The 27,419-nt window shown below is 42.5% G+C and overlaps 1 protein-coding gene across 5 annotated transcripts in view; it reads right to left on the minus strand.

Annotated features, from left to right (window-relative positions):
- Positions 1-27,419, minus strand: part of WASF3 (WASP family member 3) — a 146,836-nt gene that overhangs the window by 111,663 nt on the left and 7,754 nt on the right. For 2 of the 5 annotated variants that reach the window (XM_045017190.1, XM_045017208.1), the window contains exon 2: positions 14,186-14,254. The exons of the other annotated variants lie outside the window; for them this stretch is intronic. The gene's annotated coding sequence lies outside the window, so the exon portion shown is untranslated. The remainder of the gene's footprint in view (positions 1-14,185; positions 14,255-27,419) is intronic. 5 annotated transcript variants of the gene reach the window in all.

Here is a 27,419-nt window from a genome sequence, read left to right on the forward strand (position 1 = left end):
ATTCTGAAGCAGGGTGGCAATGTTTCCTGTGCCCTGATGGCATGTGTATTGATGTTCAGAGGGAGAGGCTTGCCAGCCAGCTGACGGCAGGTGGAAACATGCTACGACCCCTTTTGCAGTTTTCTGAGACAAGATAGCTTGGCCTTTTGATGAGCTGGATATGGCTGAAATGGAGGTGAGGAGAGAGCCTAGAAGACTTAGTCTTGGTGAGGCGACAGACATCAAAGCTCTGTAGATGACCAGTGTACAGAGCTTCTTTTCTACTAGTTTCAAGTGTGGCTTCAGAAAGAAGACTGACAAGGTAATGGATTGTTTCAGATGGATTTCCAAAAGCACATGAGGGTGAAAGTTGGAGTCTGGTTTCATCACCACCCTGTCCATGTGAAACGACATGGAAGATGGTCTTGGCCAGAAGAAGAGCTTGGAGGTCGCTGACTCTCCATGCTGATGCAATGGCAACGAGAAAAAACTTTTAAAATGGTCAGATATATTGAGCACTCTGATAACAGTTCAAAAGGAGACTATATATGCTTTAGAAGGATGACACTGAATTCCCACATTAGAGTTAGTCTCTCACTGGAGGGCAAACATGAAGGCCATTGAGGAATTTTGATATTGTAGGTGGTGAGAAATACACATACGACTGTCCTGGAGGGTGAAACACAAATATTGTGGTGAGGTGGACTTTCAGGGAGCTAAACATTAGTCCTGTATGTTTTCAGAGCAGGATACGGTCTAAGATGTTTGGTAAAAGGCTTCTGCAGGGTCAATATTATTTTGAGTTGCCCAAATGGAGACTCTTTTCCATTTTGAGGAGGATGTTTCCCTAGTGGAAAGTTTCCTGCTCTGTATAAGAATTTGCTGGACCTGTAGGGAGCAATCTCTGTCACTGTTGCTCAGCCAGCCAACATCCAGGGTGTCAGATGCAACAACATTAGTCCACATGCATTATCTGACATGGTTCTGGGATATTGGGACCTGGCAGATCAGATTGTGCATGAGGCCACTGGGACATAGGCAGCAGATCTGATAATCAATATGTCTTGGCTAATAGTGAACTATAATGATGATTAAGTCCCTGTCCCATCTGATCCTGGGAATCTGTGCAAAGGCCCTTGAGATCACTGAAGGAAGAAAGCATCTAGCAGGGATCCTGAGCTCATGCTTCCTCTGGAGTAGGAAGTTCCAGCACTTGCTCATCACCAAGAAAATCACCCAAGTCTATGGTGGAAGTCCCCACTGACAGAATGCTCCATGTAGGATGGATTTCTGCAGGGACCACTCATGATTGGTTGCCATGTTTCTGCTCAGAAAATCCACTAGGACGTTGCTGACCCACGGGAGGTGTAGAGCTAGTGAGGTCGCTTCAAAACTTGGTTGCTTCCAGACAGAGGGGATGATTAAGCACTCTTGTTTGTTTATAGAGTGCACCACCAATGTACTGTCTGTCAGGATTTGCACCATGCAGTTCCACAGAACAGGCTGGCATCTTATACAAGCCAGTGTGATAGCTCTCCGTTCCAGGATATTCATAAGTAATTTTAAATCTTCCTGAGACCACGTGCTTTGCTTTTGAAGGTGGTTCAGATGGGCACCCAGTCTGTCCCTGATGAGCATGACTGTTGGTAATAGGACTGAAAATTTCACTTATCTACTCAGCAAGTGAACTGCCACAGGACTTGAGGTAGGACTGTGACCCATCTGCTTATATGATGTCTGGATGGGAAGTACATGTATCTCAGCCATAGGCAAAGTCTGGCAAGCAGTCTGACAGACAACTAAGGGGTTGGGGTGGATGTAGAACTACAGAATGGGTACCTGGTACGTCTTCAACACATTTTGCTGTTGGTATTATAGTGGATGGAGTCTGACACCGAGCTTTTACTGGGTCTACCAGTCCCTTGTTAATGAGGAGGGTAATCCTGGCAGGACCAAAAGCTTACAGGATGTCAAACCACTTGTGGGACTTCTCTGAGATAACTGAAGTCTTGATCTCCAGAGCCTCAGCAATCCGCACAAGTTGCTCCTGGAATGCATTTAAATCATCTGGTGCAGAAACCAATGCTAAGGATTGGACTTCATCTGGCAACAATGAGGAAAAGATCTTTAGAAGGCAAGACAGAGTACTGCTGTTGTTTTGCCCCTGGACCCCATTCCTCTCAATATTCCAGCATCAGTAGTCAGTCAGGGAGAGAGCTGGAGAGGGAGACCTTTTCCTTGAGGAGACTAGCTTCTTGGATGCCTGTGAATGTAGGCCCAGTACCCCCAAAAGGACCCTGGTGACACCTGGTACGCTTACATTTGACACAGGCTGTTGACTTGACCAATACCAGTCCCGGCTGCTGTCTGCAGTCCTCTTGGTGGCGTAGCTCACAGACATCAGAGGGGAAGGCTCCCTGCTTAATGACAGGAAAATTGGTGCCTTGGTGAAAGCAAAGAGTAGACATCTTCTAGGGGTGATGCCAATGTACAGGGCTATGTCTATACTAGAGAGTCTACGACAGCATAGTGCCTTAGTGTGACGCAGTGTACACCTACAAAAAGGAGGAGTTCTGCCAGTACAGTAACCACCTCTTCAAATGATGTTAGCTATGCCAGTAGAAACCCTCCTCTGTCAGCATAGCTTTGTCTACACTGGGGGCAGTTTGTTGGCATAGCTGGGTCATTAGGGTGTTTTCCCCACACACACACACACACACACGCCTGACCAACACAGCTAAGCTGGTATAAGTTTTATTTGTCAACAAGGCCTTAGGTCCTTTTGGTACCAGAATCTGTACTGGCGGATTGCTCAGCACCAAGGAGGATCTGGTTCAGTCTCAGGCTCCTCCCTCCAAGTCAAAGCTGACACTGCTAGTAGCACATTCAGCACCAGAACATGTGCCAGCAGTGTCTGCCACATCATAACCTGCTCCTTCTCCCATCCCTCAACACCATGTAAGCTTAGAGTACTTACCCACAGATGTTTTGCTGTGCATGTCCTTGTGAAAGGACACAGAGCTCCTGTCTCAGTGCTCAGAGTAGCCCCTTTTTGTGCTCACCTTTGATGCCTTCAATATCAAAGCTAAGGTCAGCTTCAAACCCAGTGCTGGTGATGATGCCACTTGTCAGTGCTGGCTCTTACCTCAGTGCCAACTTTTCCATTGCAATCTTATCACCTGGCTGTGCTATGGCGATATAAAGAAGTTTTTGGCACGTTTCCTCTGGTATCAATGAGACCTTCATGGACTATTCCAGAAGGCAGAACTTCAGCCTCATTCACAATTTGTACATCTTCACATTGAAGGATAAGCATGCTGAGCAGCTGCTTGGAATACAGGATTCTCTCACGAGGCATTGACTGTGCCCATCCTTAAGAGGAATTAGTCCATTGCAGGATGGACATGACTTGAAGCCTGGAAGTTTTAGCTCTGCCACTATAGATACCCTATACCAGTGGTCCCCAATGCAGTGCCCACGGACACCATGCATCTTAATGCGCCTGCGTCCTGGACCCCGGGAGAGCACCCGCCGAAATGCTGCCGAATTTCAGTGGCATTTCGGCAGGGATGCCTCTCGATGACACCGCTTGTCGATGGCAAGCAGCGTCATCGAGAGGCGTTCCCACCGAAATGCCGCCAAAATTCGGCGGCATTTCGGTAGGTGCTCCACCACCGCAGTGGTCCTTCATCTGGCGCCCGCCAGACGAAAAGGTTGGGGACCACTGCCCTATACAGAAGGGCCTGTATGAGTTTCTGATCAGAGAATCTCAGTCCAATGGTTGCTGATCTGATCATGACCAGCAAAATAGATGATCAAAAGCAGTTTTGAAGATTTTCAGAAGATTTTGAAGTAGCTTTAGCCTGAGGTAAGTAGAAGGCTGGACATTCACCAGGTTCTATCTTGCTGTCACGGGTGGTAAGAGGAGAAACTATGGAAGGGTTGTGGGGACACCACCTTTACGCCCTCATGCAAGAACATGCAGAGGCACAGGGTGCATACGTGGCCCCAACTAACAGTGTTAGTTAAGGAAAAATCCAGTCTCTCACACACGAGGCTCATGCATACCTACAGAGGGAGCAAAACTAGCACACATTCAAATAATTACCAAGAAGCAGAAAGAACAAACAAGGAGTCTGAATTTAACCTGAAATGAAAAAGTCAGTGGGGATACTTGTAAAGAGCAGAAGAGAAAGCAGATAACTTTAAGCTGCAGATGTTGAGTGCAATAGAGAAAAGAAATAGAAGGCAGAGCGCACTAAAGCAGAGGAAGTTAAAGTAGTTAATACAAGAGAGTTAGGGCTTGTCCATACAGCACTGCAGCGCAGATTATGGGTGTGTGAAGTGTATGCCATGCCAAAGTGTTGCACTGTAATAGCCCCGGTGGATACTGCTGGCATGAACTAAAAGGCACCTAGTTTGCATTAACAATCCTAGGTGAAAGAGGATTACATTAACATGAATTAAGTAACTTTTAGTTGATGCCAGCAGCATCCACATCGATCTTGTGTTTGTGCTGAGCTTGTGTTTGTCAGTCTGTTTGTTTGTTTGGTTGTTTGAGGGACCGTGTGCTCTGGCTGGCAGTTGGAGGCAGGTTTGAAAGCTCGAAGCCTCTGGTAATTGGCTGAGCCTTAATCAGTGGGCAGGGCATTCACTCAGGCCAGGGCTTTATAAAGCCACGCACAAGCGACCAGGGAGCTTTGCGACCAGGGGCTGCTAACAGGGAGTTTCGCAAGGGAGTTTAGAAGGGGAGTGGGAAGGGAGTGGGAGTCCCTCGCCGACCGTAACCCCTTCCCTGTGGCCCCCCCCTAAAATCCTAAAACCTATAAACCAAACCACATTCTAAAACTACTTTCCGTAAACCACCCTTTCACTAACTAGGAGACAATGCAGGTAGAAGCCCAGCAGCAGAGTGGGGGCTATCCAGTTTATTGCACTGACTGTCGCATGTATGATTACCTGCCCTGTGGGCGGGTGGCGTATGTGTGCAGTAGGTGCAAGGAGCTCCTGGCCCTGAGAGACCATGTACGGACTTTGGAGGCCAGGGTGGCGGAACTGGAGGAGCTGAGAGAGGCAGAGAGGTATGTTGATGAGGCTTTCCGGGACACTGTAGAATTGTCCCACCTCCGCTTAGACAGCTCCTGTGCTGTTGAGGAGGAAGAATGGCCCAGGGAAGTAGAGCAGTCAATGGGAGCAGAGGGAAACCTTCCCGTAGTTGGGACCCTCCTTCCAGATGGTGCTGGGGTTGCCTCTCGCACTGAGGTTGCCTCTCCGGGGGAGGGAACTCCAGTTTCTAGGAAAAGGCAGGTGTTAGTAATGGGAGATTCGATTATTAGAAATGTAGATAGCAGGGTCTGTGATGACCGGGAGAACCGTATGGTGACTTGCCTGCCTGGTGCGAAGGTTGCGGATCTCTCGAGGCATCTAGATAGACTTATGTGTAGTGCTGGGGAGGAGCCGGTGGTCGTGGTACATGTAGGTACCAATGACATAGGTAAGGGTAGGAGAGATGTCCTGGAAGCCAAATTTAGGCTGCTAGGGAAGAGACTGAAATCCAGGACCTCTATGGTGGCATTTTCAGAAATGCTCCCAGTTCCACGGGCAGGGCCAGGTAGGCAGGCAGAGCTTCAGAGTCTCAATGCGTGGATGAGACGATGGTGTAGAGAGGAGGGGTTCATGTTCATTAGGAACTGGAGAAACTTCTGGGATGGGAGGAGCCTATACAGGAGAGATGGGCTCCACCTAAACCAAAGTGGAACCAGACTGCTGGCGCTAAACATTAAAAAGGTTGTAGAGCAGTTTTTAAACTAGGAGATGGGGGAAAGCCGACTGCTGCAGAGGAGCGTGTGGATCGGACACAGACTTCTCTTAGGGGAGAGTCTGATGATAGAGAATCTCCAGGTTATAATCAGGAGCAGAGGAATGAGAAGTATAATGTAAGGGCCGGATCAGATGATAAACAGTCACATAAAAAAGAATCTGGCACATCAGAAAAAGGTAGGCTAATAAACAGGGACAAGTTTTTAAAGTGCTTGTACACAAATGCCAGAAGTCTAAATAATAAGATGGGTGAACTAGAGTGCCTTGTGATAAAGGAGGATATAGATATAATAGGCATCACAGAAACCTGGTGGACTGAGAGAAACCAATGGGACACAATCATTCCGGGGTACAAAATATATCGGAAGGACAGAACAGGCCGTGCAGGGGGAGGAGTGGCACTATATGTTAAAGAAAGTGTAGATTCAAATGAAGTAAAAATCTTAAGCAAATCCACAGGTTCCATAGAGTCTCTATGGATAGAAATTTCATGCTCTAGTAAAAATATAAGAGTAGGGATCTATTATCGACCACCTGACCAGGACAGTAATAGTGATGATGAAATGCTAAGGGAAATTAGAGAGGCTATCAAAATTAAGAACCCAATAATAGTGGGGGATTTCAATTATCCCCATATTGACTGGGAACATTTCACTTCAGGACGAAATGCAGAGATAAAATTTCTCGATACTTTAAATGATTGCTTCATGGAGCAGCTGGTACGGGAACCCACAAGGGGAGAGGCAACTCTAGATTTAATCCTGAGTGGAGCGCAGGAGCTGGTCCAAGAGGTAACTATAGCGGGACCGCTTGGAAATAGTGACCATAATACAATAGCATTCAACATCCCTGTGGTGGGAAGAACATCTCAACTGCCCAACACTGTGGCCTTTAATTTCAAAAGGGGGAACTATACAAAAATGAGGGGGTTAGTTAGACAAAAGTTAAAAGGTACAGTGACTAAAGTGAAATCTCTGCAAGTTGCATGGGCCCTTTTTAAAGACACCATAATAGAGGCCCAACTTCAATGTATACCCCAAATTAAGAAAAACAGTAAAAGAACTAAAAAAGAGCCACCGTGGTTTAACAACCATGTAAAAGAAGCAGTGAGAGATAAAAAGACTTCCTTTAAAAAGTGGAAGTCAAATCCTAGTGAGGCAAATAGAAAGGAGCACAAATACTGCCAACTTAAGTGCAAGAGTGTAATAAGAAAAGCCAAAGAGGAGTTTGAAGAACAGCTAGCCAAAAACTCCAAAGGTAATAACAAAATGTTTTTTAAGTACATCAGAAGCAGGAAGCCTGCTAAACAACCAGTGGGGCCCCTTGATGATCAAAATTCAAAAGGAGCGCTTAAAGATGATAAAGTCATTGCGGAGAAACTAAATGGATTCTTTGCTTCAGACTTCACGGCTGAGGATGTTAGGGAGATTCCCAAACCTGAGCTGGCTTTTGTAGGTGACAAATCTGAGGAACTGTCACAGATTGAAGTGTCACTAGAGGAGGTTTTGGAATTAATTGATAAACTCAACATTAACAAGTCACCGGGACCAGATGGCATTCACCCGAGTTCTGAAAGAACTCAAATGTGAAGTTGCGGAACTATTAACTAAGGTTTGTAACCTGTCCTTTAAATCGGCTTCGGTACCCAATGACTGGAAGTTAGCTAATGTAACGCCAATATTTAAAAAGGGCTCTAGGGGTGATCCCGGCAATTACAGACCGGTAAGTCTAACGTCAGTACCGGGCAAATTAGTTGAAACAATAGTAAAGAATAAAATTGTCAGACACATAGAAAAACAAACTCTTGAGCAATAGTCAACATGGTTTCTGTAAAGGGAAATCGTGTCTTACTAATCTATTAGAGTTCTTTGAAGGGGTCAACAAACATGTGGACAAGGGGGATCCGGTGGACATAGTGTACTTAGATTTCCAGAAAGCCTTTGACAAGGTCCCTCACCAAAGGCTCTTACGTAAATTAAGCTGTCATGGGATAAAAGGAAAGGTCCTTTCATGGATTGAGAACTGGTTAAAGGACAGGGAACAAAGGGTAGGAATTAATGGTAAATTCTCAGAATGGAGAGGGGTAACTAGTGGTGTTCCCCAAGGGTCAGTCCTAGGACCAATCCTATTCAATTTATTCATAAATGATCTGGAGAAAGGGGTAAACAGTGAGGTGGCAAAGTTTGCAGATGATACTAAACTACTCAAGATAGTTAAGACCAAAGCAGATTGTGAAGAACTTCAAAAAGATCTCACAAAACTAAGTGATTGGGCAACAAAATGGCAAATGAAATTTAATGTGGATAAATGTAAAGTAATGCACATTGGAAAAAATAACCCCAACTATACATACAACATGATGGGGGCTAATTTAGCTACAACGAGTCAGGAAAAAGATCTTGGAGGTATCGTGGATAGTTCTCTGAAGATGTCCACGCAGTGTGCAGAGGCGGTCAAAAAAGCAAACAGGATGTTAGGAATAATTAAAAAGGGGATAGAGAATAAGACTGAGAGTATATTATTGCCCTTATATAAATCCATGGTACGCCCACATCTCGAATACTGTGTACAGATGTGGTCTCCTCACCTCAAAAAAGATATTCTAGCACTAGAAAAGGTTCAGAAAAGAGCAACTAAAATGATTAGGGGTTTAGAGAGGGTCCCATATGAGGAAAGATTAAAGAGGCTAGGACTCTTCAGTTTGGAAAAGAGAAGACTAAGGGGGGACATGATAGAGGTATATAAAATCATGAGTGATGTTGAGAAAGTGGATAAGGAAAAGCTATTTACTTATTCCCATAATACAAGAACTAGGGGTCACCAAATGAAATTAATAGGCAGCAGGTTTAAAACAAATAAAAGGAAGTTCTTCTTCACGCAGCGCACAGTCAACTTGTGGAACTCCTTACCTGAGGAGGTTGTGAAGGCTGGGACTATAACAATGTTTAAAAGGGGACTGGATAAATTCATGGTGGCTAAGTCCATAAATGGCTATTAGCCAGGATGGGTAAGAATGGTGTCCCTAGCCTCTGTTCGTCAGAGGATGGAGATGGATGGCAGGAGAGAGATCACTTGATCATTGCCTGTTAGGTTCACTCCCTCAGGGGCACCTGGCATTGGCCACTGTCGGTAGACAGATACTGGGCTAGATGGACCTTTGGTCTGACCCGGTACGGCCTTTCTTATGTTCTTATGATCAGTTATAGCATAATGCTTTGGTGCGCTCTGCAGTTCACATCTCTGTAGTCTGCACTACAGTGCAGTGCAGACATAGCCATAGCAGTCAAAGGTAGAGTAAATACAGGAAGTTACGGTATATTTTTCATTCGATAGAGAGACAAGCAACAAGACTGAGCAAACGACTGGTTGGGAAAAATCAATTATAAAGGACCTTGAAGTGAGAGATGAAGAGTTTATCCACCAACCCAAGGAATAACTTGAAATAAACTTTCATATTATTGAACTTTATTTTTTTAATATAAATAATTCTCATGAGCTGGAAATGCTATAAGCAGCCAATCCTCTAGATAATTTTAGTCACATAGAACAAACAGGAAATGACAGCAAAGACACTAATGCTTTAGCAACAGCATAAACTCCTGCAGGTTCACCCACCCCTCTAACACATTACACTTTTTAATTGTGGTAGCACCTAATACCCCAATCCGGGAGCACAGCCCTGCAGATTATGACGAGATGTAACTGGTAGCTAAACACACAAAACAGGAGTGGAGAAAAATGTGAAGTAATAGTTATGATGGTTGTGGTTGCATAAATCAGAAACATCAGTGGTCATAACATCAGTGGTCACCCTGTGCACACTCTCCCAAAGCTTTTTCCCTAGAGTGTATAGACTACTGTCAACAACATGGAGAAAAACAATTTGGAGATCTATCTTCCAACGGAGGCCATGCCAACAAAAAAAAACAGTGTTTAGACCACATAGAGAAGACACAATCACAAGAAAATGTCTGCCATTCTGTTAATAAATCAGTCTGGTTTCAGTAAGAATGGTCTGTCTGATGAACAGAACCTCCAGAAAACCAATCTAGAACAACTAAGAAAACCTGTATTCTGAAGGTGGCTCCAAGAAACAAAGTCCTGGTTCTGAAGTATTTTTGGAATTTGATTCTACAACTATATCTAAAATATAAATGAAAATCCAATATATGGAAAGGATTTAAAGCATTCTAAGCAAGAGAGAAAACATGGACTGTACTACCTTAGTTGTTTCTGTATCCAGCATAAAGGGAACAGAAAGTTCTGTTAGCACAGCAAAACACATCCAATGAAGAAAAGATTCTATTGATGTCATTAGAACAGTCCCTTCTGGAACAGGTGACCTGTATTAAAGCTTAATAGTTGTATGGCACAGTGATATGCAATATTTCAATATTCAATCCATTGCCAGAAATTAATATGTAGTGCTCTACTGAAATAATATCTTCCCAACAAATAATTTTTGAAATGTCCCTCTTTAACACATCTTAAGTAATAACTGGTGGCTGAAACACAAGCACACCTGCATGTAGCAACATAAGAAATATATAGTAGTTATAAAATTTAACATATATTTATATACAAAATTAATGAGTGCATAAGCGAGTACAAAAAGATCATATCTTTACTAAAAACTGATAATGTTGTAAAAATTCCACTATTCATTATTCCTTTGTATGTCGTCCCCCCACCTTTTCTCCCCAAAAGTGATATTTCCAAAGGTCTTTTTTATGAAGAAAAAACATCACTGTGCTTCAGGTTAGTCTATAATCCTAGAAACAGTTTGCATTGTTTGTTATTTATGATATGGACACATTAGGAAATAAATTGGAAACCATTTTTGAAAAGTTAATGGGGTATTACTTTTGCATGTTTGAAACCTTTAATACAAAAAAAACAAAAACATTATTGTAAAGAGACACTTAAATATTGTGTTGATTAATCAATTGCCAGAGGCCAGATCTACACTATGCACTTACTTCAGTATAGCTAAATCGCTATGGGGTGCAAAAAAAATCAACCCCCTAAGCAACACAGTTACACTGACCTTACACTCCTGTGTAGACTCCTGCCAACATAGCTACCACCTCTCACAGAGGTGGAGTAACTAAGACGACGGGACAGCTCTCCCCCGTCGGCTTAGAGCAGGGGTTCTCAAACTGGGGGTCGGGATCCCTCAGGGGGTCATGAGGTTATTACATGGGGGGGTGTCACAAGCTGTCAGCCTCCATCCCAAACCCTGCTTTGCCTCCAGAATTTATAATGGTGTTAAATATATAAACAAGTGTTTTTAATGTATTGGGGGGGAGGGGGTCATACTCAGAAGCTTGCTATGTGAAAGGGGTCACCAGTACAATAGTTTGAGAACCATGGGCTTAGAGTGTCTTCAAAGTGCTACAGCTGTAGTGTAACCTGCCCTGAGCCTCCATTTAGAACACGATAGCCATTCTATACTAACAATCCATTCTAAGGGCACTGCCTGTCAAGGTGTTACATTAGGAAAAAGGTGAAAATCTAAGGTTCTTCATAAATACAAGCACCTTAAGTATATACTTCTTAAGTATGCACTTCTGAAGTATATCCTGAAGTTTAGTCAATCAAGAGATCACATTTCATAGCAATTAGCTATGAAGCTCAAATTCACCCCAGTTCTTCAGGATTTTTCCTCATATTATCGTTTTTACAGGGTCAGCTGATAGGTCCAGATTTTTCCTTATTAAGGATAAACCAGTTAAACTAAAGCAGTTTTGCATGGATCTATGACATCATAATCCTAATTCAATATAAAAGAGTTCAGCAGTTTAGGGAGATCAAGCAAGGTACAGAAAATCAGTAGTAACTGAGCAAGGAAAGTCCATTTTTCCTTCAGTAAAAAGGTTCAAGTGGTGTACAGCCAGAAATACAGGCTGTCCTGGTCTGCACCCTCACTTGAAACTGGGGGGTTTCAAAGTGAGGACCAGCATGTATTCCCCCACCCTAAAATCCTAGGGTAGGTCTCCTTGTCGCTGCCACCACCTCGGTCAATTACGTGGGCCGGGACACCCCTGTTTTCCCCGTCTCCCTTCAAAGACGTTCCCTGGGGAAATACAGATCCACTCACAGGAGGGAAACCTCCCCCCCTCCCTCTCTCCTAGCCACTGGAAAGAGATACCTGATTCAAACTGCTTGAATCAAACCCAGGAGGAACTCTCTCTTCCCCCTCTCTTCTCTGCCCGGAGATAAGCCTGTCTCACCACCGAGAGAGAGTGTCTTAGCCCCTCCCCCTATCCACAGTAGAAGGGATTTAATCAAATCTTTATAGAAAGAATTTATTAAAAGAAAAACAAGAAAATACAGAATCTCTATGAGTCCAAGCTGGCCACTCATAGGGTATAACCTTGCTAAGTTCTGGAGAGAATTCTCTCTCTTTCTCAGTACAACGATACAGGTAGAATTAAGAATAATCAATAACAAACACACAGAATTGCAAGCATAGGATTATTAGGTGAGGACACAAAGTATCTTTCTAATACTCACTATCTTGACTAGAAGAAATTAGTTTAGAAAGGTGGAAGCTGGTAGACTTGATTAAAACATCTGGACTCTTGTAACTCCAGACGGCTAAGAACAACACCCCCCCCAAACAGAGAGAAAAAGTTCCCTCCTAGGAGTTTCAAATTCTCTTCCCTGATTGGTCCTCAGGTCAGGTGCCCACCAGGTACTATGCTTTAACCCTTTACTATCTATTCATGACACAGGCTGTTACAAAGAAATATTTTCATGAAAAAAATGTAAATAAATATTCTGTTTCAGAGTTGGAAAACTAAATGGCATTGTACTAGTTACTGAGAAACAAAAGGAGAAGTCTAAACAGAATGTAACTGGTTACTCTGATAATCATATGTCACTCTCCAGCCTCTGCTGCTCTAACAATAACTTCAGTCTCAACACCTGTTAGTTTTCTCCTCCCACTCCCATCTGCATGTAATTTTCCCCATTGGCTCCTATTCACTGAACACCTTCACTATCCCAGTTAGTCAATTCAACAACATCTCACTCTCTCGTAAAAATCCGCTTAGTCTATGAGGCCCACAAGAACTGAACTATCATTTAAACGGAAACACAAACTATGTCATATTCTGACCTTTGATTCCCTAGTATGTCCCACCTTCCATGGGCCTATATATTAGACCATAAGCTCTTCAGGGCAAGGATGGTTTGTGTACTGTAAAAAAGCTATACACATTTTCAGAACTAACTGATTTCTAATAGAAAACTAAATCCTCTTTCATTATCCAGCAGAATCAAATGCAAAAGTAAATAAGCAGGGCAATTAGAGAAAACTAAAATTTTACTTTCAAACTTTGTTATAACAGTGTATGGTGTTAACTTAGGTGAGGTCATTTCCTCTCTCCAAAAGTAATTATCTGAACAGTTTTACTTTTTTAACATGTGCAAGGGTTGTAAGGACCATGAATATCTAATGTGTAAAGATGTAGTTGAAGAACTAAGCCTAAATAGGGATGGTATAAGAACAGTATTAGAAAAATGTTGCAATTTAATACAGTACACAAAACTGTTTTATTTCAATAAGTTACACAGACCGTCTTCGAGGACAGAAAGCACCGTGCACCACAGATATTTTTCACCATGGCAAGTAGGCATACTCTTCAGGCTTGCAGATGTCACACTAATATAATTTTCAATATTTTCTTTCATTGGTGATACAAAATATTCCTGTATAAATAATGTGAACTGAGCAAAGGTTTTTTTGCTATCCACGTTACCTATTCATGAAAAAGACTTTGGTGTCAAAGTTAATTTGGAACTCAGTGTGTAAGTAGCTCAGATTATTCATTGCATTATCTTGTACTTCATAGATAAAATTAATTCACCGTAGTCTGCTGCCCAATCACTCCGTTTTATTAATTTCTTAAATTCCTCACAATCCTCTCTAAATTTGATTACCCTAAGAACTGTCATCTGCAAGTTTTTCACCCTGTTTGATAAATGCTATTATATGATATAATCACTATAGCTTGCAGCATAAGCAGAAAAGGAAAAATTTAAGGTCAGACTTTCAACCTTAATTCTGAATTTCCTCACTTCTGATTGATTCTTTAACTCTGATGTTGCAGTACTGTCAGGTTTTTATTCTTTAGTTTTGGTTTTGTGATTTATTTTGAAAGTGAATAAACTATATTTTGTATTATATATTTTATTTACATCCATTATTTAAATACTGTATATATTCAGCATTACTGAAAAGTTCGTTTCGGGTGCTTATTCCCTATTTCTAGGACACTGATCATCCTGAAAAGCACTCACTCACTCAGTCACATATCAGTTTCCACACAGTATTTACTAACTCAGGAGAAAAATGCTAGTAAATAATATTGTTACTTACCCTGTTCTCACCAGGAGAAGCTTGTTTTATTAGCCAGTGCTCTGTGTCTCATAGAAAGATTGAGCTGTCCTGATTTTAAATGGGAAACATTTTAAATTAAAACACTAATTGGGAGTGTGATCCTACACCCCACCCCCACCCCCACCCCAACTGGGACCAGCTGACATCTGAAATTTACATTCAACATATGCCCATGGCTGACTGGGGACATTTGAAATTCAGACAAAATATAAAGGGCAAAGCACAAATATCAAACAACGTTTCATCATGGTGTTACCTCCAGCCCAGCTTGTCCTATTTTGGCAGGAGTAACTCAACTTTAAAGTTTTCACCATTTTGTTTTTGCTACTTCAGCATGTTTCATTACATTACCAGTATTTTTAAGTGCTCAAAATACCCATCGTATAGCAAGTAAGTACTTCTAAATGTAGCATTTTACAAGTTAATTTTCCAGGCAATGTCTACGTAGGAGATCTATTTAAAAAAAAAATTAGTCTGACGATCAAGTCTATTGTTTCATGAGAGGAAAAAAAAAACCCAACTTCCTTAACAAGTATGTTACGATTCAGTTTTTCCAGATCTTGGTTCCCACCACAACTCAACCAGAATCTCCTGGTTCTGCAACTGTACATGTGCTATTATGCCCCTCTCCCAACCTCCTGGCTGCAGTGACAGAGATTTATCTCCATTATTCTGCCTCCCTCAGCTTTCTGACTGCTGCAAAGTTATCTGTTAGCTACCCTTCCACTCAACCTCCATTTTCAAGTCCTTTTCCCAGCGTCTGCCTCTGCTGTTTATAGTTTAGCCAGCCAGTCACAAAGTAAAGTAGACCATCTTTTTCAGGTTCAGTACTATCCATATGCTTTTGAAGAGCATGAGTGAACACTGACATACACTGGTTATTTTTTACTCTGCTGTTGTATGGGAAAGCGCCAAGTAACTGCTGAGGCTCTGAAGCTACCTACAGACTGACAAAGACAGTAATTCATCAGTTACACTCAGTTCACATTTGGAACATTTGCTTTGCAACAAGAGGGAATAGTGGGGTTTTTGTTGGGGCTTTTTGGGTGCAAAGGTTTGCTTTCATTAAATAAAAGCTCTCACCTGTAAAAGCTCGCTGTTCCCTCTGGCAATTGGGTTACACAAGTATTTAGGGATTTGGAATAGAGACCCTTTGTTACCAGTGATGAAGCACAGGAAAGAACCTATCTAGCTTGACTCTCAAAGTATGTCTCCATGATAATTAAACACCTGCAGCTGGCCCAGGTCAGCTGACTCCAGCACACAGGGTTCGGGCCGTGGGGCTGTAAAACCATTGTGTAGACATTTGGGCACAGGCTGGAGCCTGAGCTCTGGGACCTAGCAAGGGAGTAGGATCCCAGAGCCTGGGCTTCAGCCCAAGCCTAAATGTCTACACAGCAATTAAGCCCAAGTCAGTTGACCTATCCCAGCTGCAGCCATGTTGCAGGTCTTTTATTCCAGTGCAGGAATACCCCCAGAGCCCAGGAGGAGACTGCAGGGCTTGCAGTAAAAAAAAAAAAAAAAAATTTGTCAAGTGAGCACATTTGAAACAAAACAGGAAAAAAAAATGAGAAAAAATATGGAAGCCCAAAATGTCAATTTTAAAGGACTTTTTAGACTAGAACTGTATTGGACTATAATCCATGTAAATTTGAAAAATATTTGTGTATCCTGACAACTTTACAATGTCCAGATTATTTGGATTTCTACAGCAGGGATTTATGGAGAAATTTTTATAAGGATGTGCTGTTGCAGCTGAAGTACTGCAACATAGGTGATGAATGTCCACATTTAACCTTTGATTCAGAATAGCCTGGCATCGGGAAAACAAGTTTCAAATCATATTTTGATATAGTAATTGATGGTTCCTAAAACCCTGTAAGAAATGCCATAGCGTTTTTCTCATCTGAAAAACTAAAGCTACTCTGTACACCACTCATATAGACTGAGTTGAGTCTTTACGTGTACGTCAGTCACAGCAAATTTGATTTTGTAAAAATGTTAGCATGTGAAGGAAGCCCTGCTAGACTCAAAAATCCATGCTTCAGCAGAACTTTGCTACTTTCCAGTAGACATGACTTTTCCATTTAAATGTTGCCATGCAGCTCTTGTATGTTAAGCTTTCAATGACAGTTTTCACTGTCTGTTGATCACAAATTCCCCTCCATAGCACAGCGTGGAGAAGTGGTGTACAAAGATTCATAGATTTAACTTTTTTAAAACCTGAAGGGACCATTATAACCATCTAGTTTGACCTCCTGCAAAACACAAGCTCACAACTACACTAAGTGATTCATGTACTGATCACAGTAACTGTGGTTTAAGAAATTAATCCAACCTAGATTTGAAGACTTGATTTACATTGGCTTTTTACAGCACCCAGCATATATATATAAATTACTGTTTCCGACTGTATTCTGTTTGAAAGAAAAATATAATCAGAGCATGATCGCTAGCTCCTAGGCAACCACTAATTTTAGATTAGTGCTCAGCTCATCTTTATTAGGATGTCACCCAAGTTGAAGTCCCACATGATAAACACAATTTTTCTTTCTGTGTGTTACAGACTTATACTTATGGAGCCATTTGCCCTGTTATCCATTCTGATTTTAGTGGCCTATAAGAGATCCCCGCTCAGGGCCAGCTTTAGGCCGATTCCCCGGAATCGGGCCCTGCATCTTAGGTGCCTTTTTTTATTTTTTATTTATTTAAAAAAAAACAAAAAACACTCACCCGGCGGTGGTCCACTCCAGGGGTCTTTGGCGGCATTTCAACGGCAGGGGGTCCTTCGGTGCCGCAGAAGACCCGGAGCGGACCCTCTGCCACCAAAGCCCCAGACGGCCGCCAAGTATTCAAATCGTGCCCCACAGTTCATAAAGCCAGCCCTGTCCCCGCTAGTACCCCACCTTGGCTTTCTCAGTTAGAATACTGAGCCATAAGATCCTGTGCTTCCAAGTTACTGATGACTCTAACAGATTATGGTAGCTTTCAAACAGACCACCATCCACTGTGCTTTTACCAATTCTATCCTTGCTAAGTAGGTAGGGATGTTAAAAGCACAGGCATTCTCCCATCAGGTTTCAGTAATGCCAACTGTGTCAATTTTTCCCCCTACAAGACCATTTCAAATTCCTCCCATTTGTTAATAAGGCTTCTAAATCACTGGAGTGCCATTTAAATACCAGCATGATAGGCATCTTAAATAAATTCCTCAGACTTGATACATTTCAATTTACAATAGCTTTCAATTTACAGTTCTCCAAGTAATTTTCAATCCATGTGACAATATCCATATTCAATGCAAATTCAATTCATTTTCTTGGATTTTTGAGTCATTTCTCAGTGCTTTACTAATATGCTCTATTCATCTATTGATTTAGTAATTAAACACGAAAAACAACAACTGATTGACATTAGAAACCCAAGCTGTCCATTGCTAATAGTGTCATTATCCTTCAGGCATGCACTCACTATCTCAATATTAGTTCCATTATTGTATTATTTCTAAATATTATCAATAAAATTCAGTACGGGTCTAAATTTCAGAGGTGTTAAGCAACCACAGCTCCAATTAAAGTAACAGAATTTGTGGATACTCAAAATCTTGGTGAGGGCGGGGGGGGGAAGAAATCAGATCCCAAGACTATGTTCACACTACCTCACAGTTCAGACTATAGGGTGCAAGAATAGTGGTGGGTACCAAAGTGCCGAACTGTAACTCCACTGGGTGAACCTCTTCAAACAGGGCTATGTAACGAAGTTGGAATATTTTAGTTTATGCCCTCAGCACCCACGTGGGGGGAGTTAATGCAGCACTTTGGTGCATACTACTGTTCACACCACCATAGTCTGAACTGTGGGACAGTGTAAACAAGCCCTAAATTTTAGTGTACTTAAAAAAAAAAAAAAAGGTTTTCAATGCAATAGCACAATTCCAATAATCACATAGCCAAGTAAAGCTTGACTTAAGTTGGAGCCTCAATATTTAAATTTAGCTTTGAAAATTACTACAGGCTGATTGTCCCCTGGATAGGCATATACAGTAACTCCATGTAAGACAACTCTTGACATACAGATGAGCATTTACAAGGGTAATGTGCTTGTCATTTCAACCTTGACAATCAGCATGACGACATCATTAAGCTTAAGCTTCCAAAACATTTAACACTTGATTCTGCAGAAAACACAATTATGCTAGATGTTTTGAAAATAGATCATTTTTCCCCCTTTTACAAATACATGGTGATGCCAGACATATGCTTGTTTTCAAAACAACAACTGTTAAGAAGGAAGAACGCTCTTTCTGAGGTTCTTGCCAAAAATAACATTCTATGGTTTTGTGAAATATGACAGCAGGCAGCTTACTAAACTCAGAGAGTAATGAAGAGGAGGGCAGTTGCATTTGGCATAGTATCCCATGTTTTACACCCCTTTCCCTCATTTTTAAGATTTGCACTGAGCACTTTTGGGATCAATTGGAAGGAGGGGGGGGAACGTATCTTGCATTGCTCTCCAGTAAGCATTTCCAGCAGACCAAAAATCCCCACACAGTGTCAGATAGTCCAGAGGAAACCACATAAAACAGAAGGGTGTCATGATGGCTTTTTACACACCACGGGGGGGCAAGGGGAGAAAGAAGTAGGTGAAAAGTGAAGTAAAAGAGTTCAGAAAAACTAGGGAAAGAAAGAGAAAGACTGAGGTGTGACGAACGAAAACAGAAAAAAAAACCACAAAACCCAAGTGAAGAGAAGAGACAGACACCCCCCTCCCCCAAAAAAAGAGAGAGAGAGAGGGAGAGAAAAATTAACAGCTTCATTTTAAGTTGTAGGACACAGGGGGAGAAGGGATTGTATCAGGGCTTTTCAGCTGCCGCCACCACCACCTGTTTTCAGCAAGGTGGGGGTAGTAATCCCAATGAAAATTGAAATAAGCCCATCAAAAAATGCACAGAAATTAAAAGTTTAAGTAAAATCACCACAAAGTAAAGAAGTTAATATTTCAAAACACTCCACTTCATCCACAAATATATCTTGCAACAAATTCACTGCTCAAATACAATAGACAGATCAGTTAACTAAAGTACTTTGAGAACTACTGCTGAAAAGCACTATATAAGAATAGGTATACTTAGTAATAAAAGATAAAATACCTGGTTAATTTGAACCTTTTTTGCATAAACAGTAATACCACGAAACATTTATATTAACTAAAATTCCTATTTGGGTTAATATTTCTTTATGCCATACAAGAGGATAGAATTATAATTCCAAAACAGCAAAACATGCCCATTACCATCTCTGCCACAAAACCTCCTGAAGATTGCAGATCCTGCTTTGGCAGCAGGCCACCTTATTGAGCAGAAAGGTCAGACTGCTGAGAAAGGACCACAGGGCTCCTTGAAGGCAGACTTGTGCAGGAGATACAGACCCTAAGTACACTCAGTGAAGTCTTTAGGATGGTAATGAAGTAATAACTTGATTTTTAAAAAATCCCCTTTTTCATGGGTATTATTACAACATACAAGAGATTTTAGATAATTAAAAAAAAACTGAAGTCCCTGCCCCAAAGATTTTATAATAGTATTTCAGATGCAACTAAACAAGCAAGAGCAATATTGGATTCTCTGACAAAACTGTCAGTTAGGTTGCTAACTATGATAGTTGGTTTTGTGCTGTTAGTTGGCATACCTCTACTGGATGGATGCTCCTGCATTTAGTTTAGCAGCCTGTTTATGCTGGCCCAAGATTCACTCCACATAAATGGAATGATGGAGCAGAACAGGATGACTTCTTCCTCACACAGCTGTCTACAATGTGTAAGGTGGGGGGGAATGCATGATCATGGGGGACTTCAATTTGACTGACATATGCTGGACGTCTCATGCTGCCAGTGTTAAAACATCCTTGGAATTTCCAAACATTATAGATGACAATTACCTAACTCAATAACTGTGGCAACCAACACAGAGGAATTCTATATTAGACCTTGTCCTCGGGAGCCTAACAGACAAAGGAAGAACTGATTATAGATATAAAAGTTAATGCTAGTTTAAGTACAAGCGACCATTACTCGATCACATTTATAATGTGGAAAAAGAATAAAGTCCAGTAATATATATACTTGGAGCTTTACTAGGGTCAATTTCACTAAGCTGAAAACAAATACAAGCTAAATTAGCTGTGAGAAAGAATTTAATCAGAAAAATGTGAATGATAATTGGCAATCATTTACAAACACCTTACCAGATGCCCAAAAAACCACAATCAAGGAAGAAGGCTGTACTGATTAAAAACCGACTTGGTTTAGAGGGGACATGAAGGCAGCTCTAAAAACCAAACTATGTATACATACATGTGAGGGTTTTTTATTTTTATATATATGAAATATATAAACACACATGAAAGAAAAAGGAAGTTGCAAGTAATGAACATAAAACAAAAGTTAGGGATTGTAGAAAATAAAAAAGAGGAACCACGAGACACAAGGAGAACTCTACAGCCAGCAGAGTTAAAGACAATAAGGGAGGTTTTTTTCATATATTAGGAACAAAAAGAATCCTGACAATGGTATTGGTCTACTACTAGTGGGAAATGGCAGAATTATCAATAACGATGCAGAAAAGGCAGAAGTGTTCAATAAATATTTCTGTTCCGTATTTGGGGAAACAAAAACAGATGATATAGTCTCATCATATGGTGATCACACTCTTTCCATTCCACTAGTACAGTGGTCCCAAACCTTTTCTGGGTGGCGGGCGCCAAACAACGAGCCACCGAGGACCATGGCCGGCGGACAAGCATCCACCGAAATGCCGCCAAGAAGCGGCAACATCAAGAGGCATTGCCACTGAAATGCTGCCAAAAATCAGCAGCATTTCGGCGGTGGCACCTCTTGATGATGATGCTTTTTGGCGGCATTTTGGCAGATGCTTGTCCACCAGCCAGTATGCGGGCGCACACAGATGCCCCGGCAGGCACCATTGCACCCGCGCGCACCGAGTTGGGGGCCACTGCACTAGTATCTCTTGAAGATCACTCCTGGGGGAATTCTACACCACTGTGTGCGTGCAGAATTCATGTCCCCTGCAGATTTCTTTGCTTCCCCACAGAAAACAACAGGGAAGCTGCAAGAACATTCACGCACCCCTCCCTAGCAGCACAGATGTGTCATTTTGGGAGCCTGGAGCAGCCGGTGGAGAGGTAAATCAATGCAGGGAGGCTGGGGACGTCCCTGCCAATGGTTTCTACCCTGTGCTAGGCTCAGCTGCTAGTCCCGGCTTGGGGAGGACAGGACTGCAAGGATAGGCTGGGGCCAAATCAGACCCATTCCCACCCCCAGAAACCTCCCAGCTGCAGGAAGCTCCAATCTCTCCCAGCTTCCTGCCCCCACTTTTTCCTCTGCCACAGGGGAGGGGTCACTGTACAGAGAGCTGCTCCCCCATCTGCCCAACCACTATGCATCCAGATCTCCCCATACCTAGATGCTCCCCACAGAGCCTCACCCGCCCTGCACCCAGACACCCCACAGAGCCATCTGCACCCAGATTTCCCCACACAGAACCCTCTCACCCCACACCTGGATCCCCCCACACCCATACCCACGCTAAGCTCCTCCACACTTGGATCCTGCTGGGCTGAGCCTGCTTGCCCCACACATAGATTGGGAGCCAGAGCTGGGCATACAGGTAAGACTGTCCCTCTTGCTTACTATCTTAGCGCGTCTGGTGTGGAGGGGCAGGGCCCCAGCTGTTTCTGAGCAAACCCAGACCTTGTGCTGCATCAGGGTCCGTGTTCCAGGGGGGAGAGGAAGGCTGCAGGGTGATCTCTCCACGTCCATTTAGCCAGTGGCATGTGCTCTCCACTGCCATGCTGGAGCCTCCACATTTATCGACAAGTAAAATATGTAGAATTTTAAAATATTGTGTGCAGATTTTTGGTGTGGGGGGGGGGAGATGGATTTTTAATTTTTTGGCACAGAATTCCCTCAGGAGTAGAAGTTAAACAGAAGCTACTAAAGTTAGACATTTTTTAAATCAGCAGATCAGATAACTTGCATCCAAGAGAGTTTTAAAAGAGTTGGATGAAGAGAACTGATTCAGAGTGATCTAGACTGGTAAACTGGGTGCAAGCAAAAAAAATGTGTTTCAATGCAGCCAAGTGTAAATGTATACATCTGGGAACAAAGAACATAGGCCATATGTACATGATGGGGGATTCTATCCTGGCAAGCACTGACACTGAAAAAGATTTGGTGGTTGTGGTGGATAAACAGCTGAACATGAGCTCCTACTGTGACCAAAAGGACTACCTTCAATCCTTGGATGCATAAACAGGGGAACCTCGAGTAGGAGTACAGAGGTTATTATACCTCTGTATTTGGCACTTGTGCTGGAATACCACATCCAATTCTGGAGCCCACAATTCGAGACAGATGTTGGTAAGTTGGAGAGGGTTCAGAGAGGAGCCACGAGAATGATTAAAGGATCAGAAAACATGATAATGAGACTCAAGGAGCACAATTTGTTTAGCTTAACAAAGAGAAGTTTAAGGGGCGACTTGATTACAGTCTATAAACACCTAATAGGGAATAAATATTTGATAATGGGCTCTTCAATCTAACAGAGAAAAGGTACAAAAAGGCTGACAATTGAAGCTAGATACATTTACACCTTATATCCGGACTGAATTTAACAATGAATAATTAACCATTGGAATAATTTACTGTGGCTTCTGTATCATTAACAATTTTAAATCAAGATTGCATATTTTTTCTAAAAGATGTAATTATTTGGGGGAAGTCCTATGTCCTGTGCTATACAGGTCAGACTGGATGATAACAATGGTCCCTTCTGGGCTTAGAATCTATCAATCTATGAAGAGGGTTTCCAAATGGTCTTTGAAGTTTCTAGGCACAGTAAACTTTCCACATCCTCTCTTGTAGCTCACCATTCCCTGCCAGTCATTACTTTGCTCCTCAGTCAAGAGATGGCAGAGCAGGTCCAGGACACAGGTGGATGGTTATTCCAGGCCTCAGGAGGGAAACTTCTCTCCTCCCCTTATTTCCGCTGAAGAAACTCAAGTGAGTAAACATCTTCCAATGCCACCACAGCATGAAATAATGTTAGGAGCATCACTAGTATTGGTCTGGTGTTCCAGGCCTCCCTCACTACTCATGCATGCTCTTTAGGCCATTTTTTGGTAGGGATGGGGGTGGTTAATAAATGTAAAACACTTGCCTTTGTTAGGATGGACAGGAACCTTCGAATCCAGCAGCTACAAAGTGGAGAATTTCAGTTATGGAAGGAATTACATGCCCTTGAGACAGAAGTTGCAACTTTTGCATTGACCTGATGCGGAAAAGTTAAAGAGAAGAAGTTTTTCCCTTTTTTTTAAACCTTAAGCAGAAAAATTATGTACTATCTGTGTGCTTTATAGGCACATATTACCCAGGTGCAACCCAGCCCCCAGAAAGCCACTGGACCATCAGTGCCACAGTCCAGAACATCAGAAGCAGAAGGAAAAGGACATGTGGAGATCTGCAGGCACTTTGGCAGAAGGTTCAAGCTTCTGAAAGACATGCTGGAGCAGGAATGGCAATCCCTGGCTGAAGCTGAGAGGATGCTGCAGAGGGTGGGAGGGTGGCCAAATACATTGCCCATGACTGTGCCATGAGACAGCAGCAGTCTGAGGTGCATGCTGGGCATCATGATCAACAAGAACCAGAACAACATACCACCTGCTGTTATGAACTCCCCTCCAAGCTATCATGACCTGCAGCCAGTTACTTCTGTGTGAGGCAGTTAACCAGTCCCTAGATGGAAATGACCATGAGCAGCTTTACCCAATGCACTCCACCTCTTGCAGGCACGGTGGAGTGATGATAGGTACCCTAACCATATGCACTTCCCATACATGTGACACTATACTGTACACCTTGTTCATCTATCATGTTTATGTGCATAGCACCTTGTTAAGACAGCTGGACAGCAACAAAGAGGGAGAGGAACTTCACAACAGATACTTTATTGCACAATCATCTTCACAATACATGCACAGGTTGTTTTCCTATCAATCTAATTTTCCCATTCCTCCCTCCAAGCCTACAACTAACACCAGTTAGAGCACATTCTGGCTGCTTCCAGGAAGTCTGTAAAGAAGCACAATCATGTCCCCAGACTGGGCCAAAGTATCCCCTCTAAACTAAGCCCGCCCAGAACACAACATACCCCCATTGACATGAATGGCATTATAGACGCCGCTGCAGTCCAACCAGTTCTGTAGGCAGCACCATCTGGAATTCGGTTGGCCACAATCATACTGAACAGGGTCCGACTGAACCTTCTTCTGCCAGGTGCTCTCATGTCAAGGTACAGCTTAATGAACCAAGGTAGTAGAGAGTAGGCTGGGTCTCTCAAAAAACAGTGGGCACAGACAGCCCACTGACATCCATTTTAATTGTAAATTCCTGTTTGTCCCAATTCAAAAAGGCCTGATCTTCAGAATACCCTGGTAGCATGCACTTTGCCATGAATCCCACAAAATTATACTGAATATCCCTCTGTAGTCCATCAAAGCCTGCAAAACAATGGAGTAGTACCCTTTGCAGTTGACAATCATAGGCACCCTTGGGGGAAGGGGAAGGAGAGGAGGGGAAGAGGGGATGGAGGGCAAATAATGGGCATGTGTGCCATCAATGGCTCCAGCGCAGGTCAGAAAGTCCATGCATTCAAAGCTGCTACTATGAGTCAAGGATATTAGTAATCTTAACTACCCATTGGTGAACCAGTTATTTCTGTCTTGCAGACCTCTCTATCGCCAGAGCACGGACTGTTTACTTGCCAATACCAAAATGATTAGTCATTGACCTGTAACTGTCTGAGGTAGTCAACTTCCAGATGACAAAAGCTTCTGAACTGACCTGCGTGTCCTGGTACCAAATGGCTGGGAAAAGCTCATTGCACAGTTCCAAGAAGGTGCCTTTCCTCATGTGGAAATTCTGGGTCCACTGCTGTTCTTAGTCCAAAACTACCAGTCTGAATAGGGCAGAGGTCCACAAAATGTGGGGCACAGAGGAACTTTTGAAGGGCGCAGCAGGGCCTGAGCCAGCCCTCATAAGGGGCGGGAAAGGAGTGCACCCCACTCCTAGCTGGGGCCCTGCCACTAGCCTTAGCCCCCTTACCCCGTCCACATCCCCCCAGCCCCTTCTGGAGCCACAGTCCTACTCCCAGCCACAGCTCCAGGGAGAGGGGCATGATCCTGAAAAGTTTGGTGACCACTGGAATAGGGACATGGCACAGCTCTAAAAGCCTGCATTACTTGTCTCCAGTGGCTTCCAACCAGAATGCAGACCACAAACACAGGCAGAAGATATGTACTTTAACAAGTTGCCAGGCAAATACCATATCCACCCATGTGCTCAGAATGGATAAAAAAAAGTTTCCCCTAAATACACCGCTGAAGTCTGGAAGGAGCAGCTTGGAACAGTGCAATGTTTCAAAACCAAGAGATATGGTCCCAGGAAGCAAGCACCTCCACTCAAGTCAGTACTGGGACAGTGTGCATTCAGTAACTCCAGGATTGCTCAAGTTACCCTTTGCAATGTGGCTGCGCTTACTCAAACTAGAGGTATTCCACTCGAGCTAGTCGAGTATACATGTATATGTACCAAGAGCAATTTGAGTATTGCATGTGCTCATAGCTGAGCTAGGCAAGAGACACATGACAATGCAGTCAAACAATGACTCAACTTCTAGATACAAGGAAGAGCAGATCGAAGAAGACAGTTGCAAGGTAGAAAAGTAAAAAACTAATACTGTAAACAACATTTTACTTTACACAACTTTAAGTTTAGCAGTCCAGTAAATTATAAGTTACAATTGTCTGAAATATTTTACCCACTGAAGCCACAAGTAACAGAAGAAAACAAGATTAATAAGATTAGAGAAAAACTATTTTTCAGTTGCTTTACATTGCTGCAATTTTGGGGAGCAAACTATTTTTCCACACAAAGTGACTGAACCCCTACTTTGAGTGCAAAACTCAACTAAACCTTAACTCTAGAGATGAGAGTGCGCCTTCATAATATTAAACAACATTTTCAGTTGATAATCTCTCTTTAAAGGCAATAAGCTGAAAGTAAACATTTTTGAAATATTTACACTCATTCTTTATACAAAAAAATAAAAATAAGCAAAACATAAAGCACGTGTTGCATGCACTCTCTATATATACATCTCTACCTCGATATAACACTGTCCTCGGGAGCCAAAAAATCTTACCGTGTTATAGGTGAAACCGCGTTATATCGAACTTGATTTGATCCACTAGAGTGTGCAGCCTCACCCCCCCGGAGCACTGCTTTGCCATGTTATATCCGAATTCGTGTTATATCGGGTGGTGTTATAATGGGGTATTTCAATCACTGCCAAATAATGTCAAAAGTGTCTATCTGGATATGGACAGAGAAGAAAAATTACTTTGACAAATCCAGATTTGATACATGGGGTTTTGTGTCATTTACGCATTCCAGGAAAGAGTGGGAACCTATAATACCTAAAGGAGAAATAAGTTTTGCAACATTATACAAAGTAACCAGTAAGCTGGAACAAAAACAAAACAAAACAAAACAAAAAGAAGCAGCCCTCAAGTCAGATACACAACTTGACCTGTAACACAGATTACAAAGTAGTTGGCCTTACTACACACTGGTTGCTTTTTCATTACTAATGTAGTTACTGTAGTAGTATAACTCAGACTGTTTTTGAATTTTTGCCTGCTAGTTGATGAATCCACGCCAACTAGAGAATATCACCAAGTCACAAAAAGATAGCCACCACTCATTTGCTAACAATCTACTCCTGGGGGAATTCTGCGCAAAAAATAAAAAATTCTGAAACAAAAAATTAAAAATTCTGCACAATTCTGCATATTTTATTTGTCAAAATAACACACCAGTTTCAATTATTTTTGGTCATTTATTACAGACATACTTGCTAACGGGTATTTTGAAACAATACAGACAACAAAAAAGATTCAGGAAATGTTTTGACATTTTTTAAGATTCCTGACCCCCCAGCACCCTACCCTATCAGTCTCCCCGGGGCCATCCTTACCCATACGCAAAGTACGCAGCTGCGTGGGGCACCAGGAGCCCTGCACAGCTGCATGCTGCTTCAGCCCCTGCTCTGCCCCTTCCTCATGGACCCCACCCCTGC

The sequence above is a fragment of the Mauremys mutica genome, chromosome 1 (genome assembly GCF_020497125.1).
Source record: "Mauremys mutica isolate MM-2020 ecotype Southern chromosome 1, ASM2049712v1, whole genome shotgun sequence".
Taxonomy (NCBI): Eukaryota; Metazoa; Chordata; order Testudines; family Geoemydidae; genus Mauremys; species Mauremys mutica.